Here is a 9,986-nt window from a genome sequence, read left to right as displayed (position 1 = left end):
TGTGGAGACACTTCTCAACTGTTAAGATTGAGCATTTGGGGAACAGGGCAAGGGATTTCCTTTCCTTCAATAGAATGTGTCACACTCTGCAAATAAAAATAGTATGAAATTTAGGTCCAGAATTCACTGAAATTAAGTAGTCTAAATTTTAATTGCAATACACTGATTATGAACCAATTACATGCAAAGCTCTGCGCTGAGGGAATATGGGAATACAAAGATGGGAAAATCTATACTCTGTTGTCAAAGAGTTTACAATCCAATGGAGGAGAAAGAGACATACTAAATGAGTATGTGATAGAATCAAAATCACATGGTATTCGTACTGTATTTTATTTCTTTTTTTAAAAGATTTGTATTAAAATATTGCTAACGTATAATATTATATTAGTTTCAGGTGTACACTGTGGTTTTTCAAAATTTATATACCTAAAGCACTGATCGCCATAAGTCCAGCAACCATCTAACTCCATACAGCAACATTACAATATTATCGACTATATTCCCCATGCTGTACATTACATCCCATGACTTACTTGTTTTATACCTGGAAATGTGAACCTCTTATTCCCCTTCACCTCCCTCCTCCTTTTAAAAAATTTTCAATTACAGTTGACATTCAATATTATTTTATATTAGTCTCAGGTGTGTAGCATAGTGGTTAGACATTTATATAATTTATGAAGTGAACTCCCTGACCAACCTAGTACCCACCTGCCAATATACGTAGTTGTCATCATATTTTTGACTATATTCCGTATGCTTTGCTTTACATTCCCAGACTATTTCATGAGTACCAATTTTGTACTTCCTAATCCCTTCACCTTTTCCACTGCACCTCCAACCCCCCTCCCTTCTGGCAGCTACCAGCCAGTTTTCTGCACCCATGAGTCTGTTTCTGTCCTGTGTGTTTATTTTGTTCTTTAGATTCCATATATAAGCGAGATCATATGGCTTTTGTCTTTCTCTGTCTGACCTATTTCACTTAGCACAATACCTTCCAGGTCCATCCAAGTTGTCACAAATGGTAAGATTTTTCTTTTCTTTTCTTTTCTCTCTCTCTCTCTCTCTCTTTTTTTTTTTTTTTTTTTTTTTTTTTTTGCCGAGCAATATTCCATTGTATATATGTACCACTTCTTCTTTATCCAATCATCTATCAGTGGGCACTTAGGTTGGTTCCATAGCTTACCTATTGTAAGTAGTACTGCAGTGAATATAGCGGTGCATATATCTTTTCAAATTAGTGTTTTGGATTGTTTTGGATAAATACCCAGAAGTGGAATTGCTGAGTCATATCCTAGTCCTATTTTTAATTTTTTGAGGAACCTCCAAACTACTTTGCAGAGTGGTTCCATCAATTTGCAGTCCCACCAACAGTGCCTGAAGGTTCCCTTTTCTCTGCATCCTTGTCAACACTTGCTTTTTAATTTACTGATGATAGCCATTCCAACAGGTGTGACGTGATATCTCATTGTGGTTTTAATTTGCATATTTTTGATGATTAGTGATGTTGAGCATCTTTTCATACATCTATTGGCCATATGTATGTTCTCTTTGGAAAAATGTTCATTCAGGTTCTCTGCCCATTTGTCAATTGGATTGTTAGTTTTGGGGTTTTAAGTTGTGTGAGTTTTTTATAAATATGGAGTATTAACCCCTTATTGGATGTATCATTGGTGAATATCCTCTCCCATTTAGTAGGTTGTCTTTCCGTTTCGCTGGTTTCCTTTGCTGTGCAAAATCCTTTTAGTTTCATTTGTTTATTTTTGTTTGTTTCCCTTGTCTGAGGTGACATATCAGAAAAAAAATATTACTGTGAGCAGTATGAGCAAGTTTATTGTCTAGGTTTTCCTCTGGGAGTTTTATGGTTTCAGGTCTTACATTTAAGTCTTTAATCCATTTTGAGTTTATTTCTGAGTGTGGTGTAAGAAGGTGGTCTACTTTCATAGTTTTGCATGTATCTGTCCAGTTTTCCAACACCATTTATCGAATAGACTGTCTTTACCTTACTGCATATTTTTGCCTCCTTTGTCATAGATTAATTGACCACATATGCATGGGTTTCTTTCCCGGCTCTCTATTCTGTTACATTGAACTTTGTGTCTGTTTTTATGCCAGTACCATGCTGTTTTGATTTCTATAACCTTGTAGTATTGTTCATACCTATACTGCATGTACTGTGATACCCCCAACTTTGTTCTTCTTTCTCAAGATTGCTGTGGCTACTCAGGGTCTTTCATGGTTCCATATAAAATTTAGGATTATTTGCTTGAATTCTGTGAACACTTCTATTGATATTATGTTAGGGATTGCATTGAATCTATAGATTGCTTTGGGTAGTATGGACATTTTAACGATGTTGAATCTTCCTATCCATAAGCACGGTGTGTGCTTCTATTTATTTGTACCTTATTAAATTTCTTTCTTTAGTGTCTTAAAATTTTCTGAGTACCAGTCTTTTACTTCTTTGGTTAAATTTATTCCTAGGTATTTTATCCATTTTTTGATGCAATTGTAAATGGGATTGTTCTCTTAATTTCTCTTTCTGATAGTTTGTTATTGGTGTATAGAAATGAAACTGATTTCTGAATATTAATTTGTATATTGTTACTTTCCAGAATTCATTTATCATTTCTTATAGTTTTTTTTTTGGTGGAATTACTGGGGTTCTCTATGTATAGCGTCATGTCAGCTGCAAATAATGACAGTTTTACTTCTTCCTTTCCAATTTGGGTGCCTTTTATTTCTCTTTCTTGTTTTATTGTTATGACTAGGATTTCCAATACTATGTTGAATAAAAGTGCTGAAAGTGGGCATCCTTGTCTTGTTACTGATCTTAAAGAAAATGCTTTTAGCTTTTCCCCATTGAATATAATATTAGCTGTGGGTTTGTAATATTTGGCCTTTATTATGTTGAGATATGTTCCCTCTAGTCCCACTTTGCTGAGAGGTTTTTTGTTTTTATTATTATTATTAGTTTCAGGTATACAGAACAACATAGTGATTAGACATTTACATACCTCACAAAGTGATAACCCCAACAAGTCTACTACCCATCTGACACTGTACGTAGTTATTATAATACCATTGATTATATTCCCTACACTGTATATTATATTCTGTGACTATATATTCTTTAATTATAGTTGACAGTCAATATTACTTTATATTATTGTCAGGTTTATAGCACAGTTGTTAGGCATTTATATAATTTATGAAGTGATCCCCCTGCTAAGTCTAGTACCCATCTGGCACTATACATGATTTTTTCCAGTATTATTGACTATATTTTCCATACTGTATTTCACCTCCCCATGACTGTTTTGTAGCTACCAATTTCTACTTTTTAATCCCTTCCCCTTTCTCACCCACTTACCCCCAACTTCCCTCCCTTGTAGCAACCATCAGTTTGTTCTCTGTGTCTATGGATCTATTTCTGTTTTGTTTATTTGTTTATTCTGTTCTTTGGATTCCACATGTAAGTGACATCATATAGTATTTGTCTTTCTCACACTGACTTATTTCAGTTAGCATAATATCCTCTAGGTCCATGCATATTGTTGCAAATGGTAAGATTTCATTCTTTTATGGCAGAGTAATATTCCATTGTATATACATATACCACCTATTCTTTATGCAGTTGTCTATTGATGGGCATTTTGGTTGTTTCCATATATTGTCTATTGTGTATAGTGCTGCAGTGAACATAGGGGTACATATATTGTTTTTAATTAGTATTTTGGATTTCTATTGATAAATACCAAGGAGTGAAATTGCTGGGTCATAAGGTAGTTCTATTTTTAAGTTTTTGAGGAACCTCCATCCTGTTTTGCATAGTGGTTGCACCAATTTGCAATCCCACCAGCAGTGCACAAAGGGTTCCCTTTTCTCCACATCCTCAGCAGCACTTGTTTGTTGATTTATTGATGATGGGCATTCTGAGAGGTGTGAGGTGATATCTCATTGTGGTTTTTATTTGCATTTCTCTGATGATTAGTGATGTGGAGCATCTTTTCATATGTCTATTAGTCATCTGCATGTCTTTGGAGAAATGTCTATTCTGGTCCTCTGCGCATTTTTTAAATTGGATTGTTTTTTTTTTGGTGCTGAATTGTAGGAGTTTTTTAAAATAAATTTTGAATATTAATCCCTTATCAGATGTATCATGGCAAATATCTTCTCCCATTTAGTAGGATGTCTGGATGATTTCCTTTGCTGCGCAAAAACTCTTTAGTTTGATGTCGTCCCATTTGTTTACTTTTTTCTTTTATTTCCTTTGCCTGAGGAGATATATCAATGAAAATACTACTAAGGATAATGTTGAGGGTTTTATTATAAATGGATGCTGGATTTTGTCAAATGGCTTTTCTGCATCTATTGGTATGATCATATATTTTTTTATCTTTGTTTTTCTTCTTTTTATATGATGTATCACATTAAATGATTTATGGATATTAAAACATCTTTGCATCCCAGGAATAAAATCCACCTTGATCATGGTGTATGATCTTTTTAATGTATTATTGAATTTGGTTTCCTTATTATTTTTTTTCAAGATTTTTGCATTTATGATTGGCCTCTAATTTTCTTTTTTTGTAATGTCTTTGTCTGGCTCTGGAATCAGGGAAATTTTGGCCTCCTAAAATGAGGTTGGGAGCTTTCCATCCTCTTACATTTTTTTGGAAGAACTTGAGAAGTATGGGTGTTAATTCTTCTTTGAATGTTTGGTAAAATTCACTTGTGAAGCCATCTGGTCCAGGACTTTTGTTTGTTGGGAGTTTTTTGATTATTGATTCAATTTTGTTTATAGTAATTGGTCTGCTCAGATATTCTGCTTCTTCTTGATTCAGTTTTGGAAGTTTGTGTGTTTCTAGGCATTTATCCATTTCTTAAAGATTGTTCAATTTGTTGGCATATAATTGTTCATGTATTTTCTCATAATTCTTTGTATTTCTGTGGTGTCAGCTGTCACTTCTCCTCTTTCATTTCTGATTTTATTTATTTGGGTCCTCTCTCTCTTTTTCTTAATGAGTCTAGTTTAAAGTTTATCAATTTTGTTTATGTTTTCAAAGAACCAGGTCTTGGTTTCATTGATCTTTTGTATTATTTTTTTAGACTCTATTTCATTTATTTCTGCTCTGATGTTTATTTCCTTCCTTCTTCTCACTTTGGGGTTTGCTTTTCTTTATCAAGTCCCCTTAGGTATAGGGTTAGATTGTTTATTTGAGATTATTCTTGTTTCTTCAGGTGGGCCTTTATTGTTATGCATTTCCTTATCAGGACTGCTGTCGTTGTGTCCCATAGGTTTTGGATCATGTTTGCGTTTTCATTTGTCTTAAGGTATCATTTGATTTCTTCCTTTATCTCATTGTTAACCCATTTCTTGTTTAGTAGCATGTTTTTTATCCTCCATATTTGTGTATTTTAAAGTTTTTTCTTGTAATTGGTTTCTAGTTTCATGCCATTGTGGTTGGAGAAGATGCTTGATATGATTTCAGTCTTCTTAAATTTATTTAGACTTGTTTAGTGGCCTAATATGTGATCTACCTTGGAAAAATGTTCTATGTGCACTTGAAAAAAAATGTGTATTCTGCTGATTTGGGATGAAACGTCATAAAAATATCATTTAAATCCATCTGATTTAATGTGTCATTTAAGACTGCTGTTTCTTTGTTGATTTTCTCTCTGGAAGATCTGTCCATTGATGTCAATGGGGTGTCAAAGTCTCCTACTCTGACTGTATTACTGTCAATATTTCCCTTTATTTTGGTTAATATTTGCTTTATTTATTTAGGTGCTTCTATGTTGGGTGCATAAATATTTACAAGGGTTATGTCCTCTTGTTAGATTGATCCCTTTATTATTATGAAATGTCCTTCTTTGTCTCTTCTTATAGCCTTTGTTTCAAAGTCTGTTTTCATCACTTTGAAGATTTAATGTCAAGCCATTGTTTCCTGTCATATTTCTGTTGAGAAACCAGCTGACAGTCTTATGGGAGCTCCCTTTGTAGGTAAGTAACTGCCTTTCTCATGCTGATTTTAAGATTCTCTCTTTTTCTTTAACCTTTGGCATTTTAATTTTGATGTATCTTGGTGTGGTCCTCTTTGGGTTCATCTTGTTTGGGATTTTATGCATTTCCTGGACTTGTATGTCTATTTCCTCATCAGGATAGGGAAGTTTTCAGTCATTATTTCTTCAAATAGGTTCTCAATCCCTTGTTTTTTTCTCTTATCCCCCTGGTACCCCTAAGATGTGAATGTTGTTATGCTTGATGCTGTCCCAGAGGTCCCTTAAATTATCCTCATTTTTTAAAATTGTTTTTTTTCTTTTTGTTGTTCTGATTAGGTGTTTTCTGCTATCATCTCTTCTAAATCAGTTCTCTTCTTAATCTAGTCTGCTGTTGTTCCCTTCTAGTGTATTCTTCATTTCAGTTATTGCATTTTCCATTTCTGGCTATTTTTTTTTTTCATGGTTTCTATGTCCCTTTTAATGTTTACTATCTCTTTGTTAAAGTTCTTACTAAGTACCTCAAGCATTCTTATAACCAGTATTTTGAACTCTGTATCTGGTTGATTGCCTTCCTCTAGTTCATTAGTTCTTTTTCTGGAGTTTTCTCCTCTTTTTTCATTTGGAACTTTTTGTTTGTTTCCTTATTTTTGCCTCTTTCCTGTGTTTGTTTCTATGTAGTAGGTAGATCTGCTATGTCTTCCAATCTTGGTAGTGTGGCCTTATGTGGTAGATGTCCTTTGGGGCACAGTTTCCCTGGTCACCTGAGCTGGATGCTCCAGGACTGTCCCTTGTGTGGATTGTGTGTGCCTTCCTGTTGTAGTTGAGCCTTGATCATTGTTGGCACGTCAGTGGGTGGAATTGACCTCAGTCTTAATGGCTGTGAGGACTGGCCATGACCACAACATATGTGCTGCTTTGTGGGAGTTGACCCCATGGAGCACAATTTTCCCAACTGGGCTCTGGTGCCTGCCAAGACCACCCTTTGGATGTGCCACTTGTTGGGCTAATTGGGTGGTATTCTGTTGTGATTTGAAGCTGGCCACCATTATGCTGCTTCTGGGGTTACTTGCGAGGCATTCCTGTGTCATCCAAGTTCAGCTGCTGCCTGTGACTTGTCCAGTGCTATCTGGTAGGATCTACAAAGCCATCCCCAGTTGGTCACTACCTTTGCCGAACCTGGAGCTGCATGGGAGAGGCCATGTTGGGAACCAAGGCCAGCTGTTACTAGTGCTGGGCCTTGGGCAGCTCAGCAAAAGGCCTAGGGTGCCCCACGACCTGCTGCTACCTGCCAGCTGTCCATAAGGCTCACCTGCTGAAAGAGCCTCAGTGGTATGGGAGTTGGGTGGGGTGGAGATTCAGGGAGTCACCAGCATGGTGTGAATGGTGTTTAAAAGGTTAATACAGATTCAGATTTGAGCCTGGGTTGACTCTGCAAAAGTCTCAGAGCACACTGAGGCGAGCTGCTGCATGCCTGGGGCGTGCAGACTCCTAAAAGTTCTCTAAAAAAGATTGCAGCATGGGCCAACACTGACTGCCTGCCAGCTGCAAAAAAGCCACTTGAATTGAGCAAATTGGGTAGGGTGGATTTCTCAGGAGTCACCCGGGTGGAGTGAGCAGATCTCACCAGGCCAATGAATATTCAGATTTGGCAGTATGGGGGCAGGGCCAAACGTGGAAAAGATAGCAGCCACCAATGGGCTAGACAGGAGGAGGACTCAACAGTAGGACAATGGCAGATTTCCCTCCATGCCTTACCCTGATGCCACACAACACAGTCTCTTTTCATATGTTTCTGTCACTTTCTGAGCCACCGCCCTTTTGCCCTTGGTGAGTACTTGTCATTGAGTGAGTCTGTGTGTGGGCCTTTTAAGAGGACACCTGGGTTTTCAGTCACCTTCTGTCTCATCTGGGCAGACATCATCCCTGTTGATTTTCATAGCCAGGTGCTGTGGGGGCTCCTCTTACCAGCACTAATGGGATCTCAGTGTGAGGGCTGGGATCCCTCAGCCTTCAGGGAGAGCCTCTGCAGCCATGATATCCCCATCCAATTTTGTTCAGCTACTCTTCACATGGTTCTCCAGGTTGATTTTTCTATAATTTAGTTGCAATTTTAATGTGGTCATCATGCAAGTAGGCAAGCACAGCATTCACCTACCCCACAGTTTTGAGTATAACGTGTATTTTATTACAAAGACATAGAATGACTTTTCTTGAATGTCTTCTCAAGAGAAACATTAAGTACAGTGGTACCTCGGTTTTCAAATGTAATCCATTCCAGAAGACTGTTCGAGTTCTGAAACGTTTGAAAACAGCCGACAGCTAGGCCTCAGGATGTTGCACTCAGCAGAAGCTGCATGACATGTTCGACTCCCGAAGCGTGTTCTAAAACCGAAGCATTTACTTCTGGGTTTATGGCATTTGTAAACCGAAATGTTTGTCAACGGAGACGTTTGAAAACCGAGGTAGTACTGTACTCTTGATGTGAGGGTATTATTTGGAAGAAAAAAAACCTTTCATATGATATTAGTGTTTAAAGATGTTCTTCTTGGTATTCTGTCCAACCATCACTATTTTATTTTTCTAGGAACTCAGTTCTTTTTAACACAGTAGCAATCAATCCACTCTAAGTGTGTCACTAAGCTTTGGAGAAAGTTATGTTGCTGGTTACTATCACTACTATTACATTGCTATAGTTTTGGAAGAACATTTCTATGCTTGTATTAGAATATACATGCCCTTCAAATTTCTTTTTATTTGAAAATATCAAAGCAGCGACAGATATAAAGTGTGGCAGGAGTGTTACATGGGGGTAAATTCTATGACAACAGTCAAATAAAGCCAGAGGCAATTGTTCCAGCTTTGAAGGCCAAGAGAAATGTATTAAAATAAATATGATTAGAGAATTAAAAAGTCGTACTTCCCTTAATAAGAACTAAACAGCATTTTTTCTTCCTGGCTAAACAATAAAATTCCAAATGTGTAAGCAGCATTGCTTCTTTATTCCCCTGGATAATTGGCAGAGTATTCTGCTGCACTGTAAGTTGTGCTCAAATCACTCATTAAGGTCACATTTTATTAGTATTTTTAACTTACTTAGCAGATGTCACATCAATCAGATCCTAGAAGTGAGTAAGTACGAAAGTAGTGCTACCAATAGGCTCAGGACAGAAAATTCAGCAAAGATCAAGTAGAAACAATTATGAAGATGAGCCTTTGATTATAGGGTTTGACACATAAAGTTGAATTTAAAGTTACAATAAGAATTGAGTTACTGAGAAGCAGACGATACTATACTCCATTTTAACCCCAGAATTTGAATGGTTGGACAAAGAAAGAGAGGCAAAGACAAAGCTACCAATGTTGTCCCTTTCAATATTAGTTTGTTGACTTTCCAGTTGTAGTAATAGTGATAAAACTTGTAGTAGAGTAACCCGCACTCAAACAACAAATATGAGTTCTATGTTTATGCAGTTTTTATCCTGACAATACTACCAAGAGCATGAACTGTGGGACAAGTAGAAATTAAGCAGAAAGTTTGGTTTGAGGAATCTAATAATGGAATTCACATATGCCAATTCAGCTTGAAATTAAGGGGACAGATTCCCACAAAGATGAAACTACAGATTGAGAGTTCCCAAGTTTGTATATAAACTCACCTCAAATCCTTGTGTGATCAATGGACATGCATTTCAAAGAGTCCAGAAGAAAAGAAGAGCTAGAAAACTGAAAATACTGCACAGATATTTCAGCATATACCCATTGTAAATAAGACAGAGTTTGAAGTTTTAGAGGGGCTTGGCAAATACTTTGGGTTTACCACTGAAACCCCAGAAAGGTCGTATATTACAGGCAAAAATGATGTTACAACATTAAGGCATTAACCTTAGGACAAAGGGAAAAATAACTAAAAGAGAGACATCCTGACAGAGCATAAAAGAGAACCTCCACAAATTCAATCTGATCATCAAATAATTAAC

The sequence above is a fragment of the Rhinolophus ferrumequinum genome, chromosome X (genome assembly GCF_004115265.2).
Source record: "Rhinolophus ferrumequinum isolate MPI-CBG mRhiFer1 chromosome X, mRhiFer1_v1.p, whole genome shotgun sequence".
In the NCBI taxonomy this organism is placed as follows: Eukaryota; Metazoa; Chordata; class Mammalia; order Chiroptera; family Rhinolophidae; genus Rhinolophus; species Rhinolophus ferrumequinum.
Note: the sequence above shows the minus strand (reverse complement) of the source record.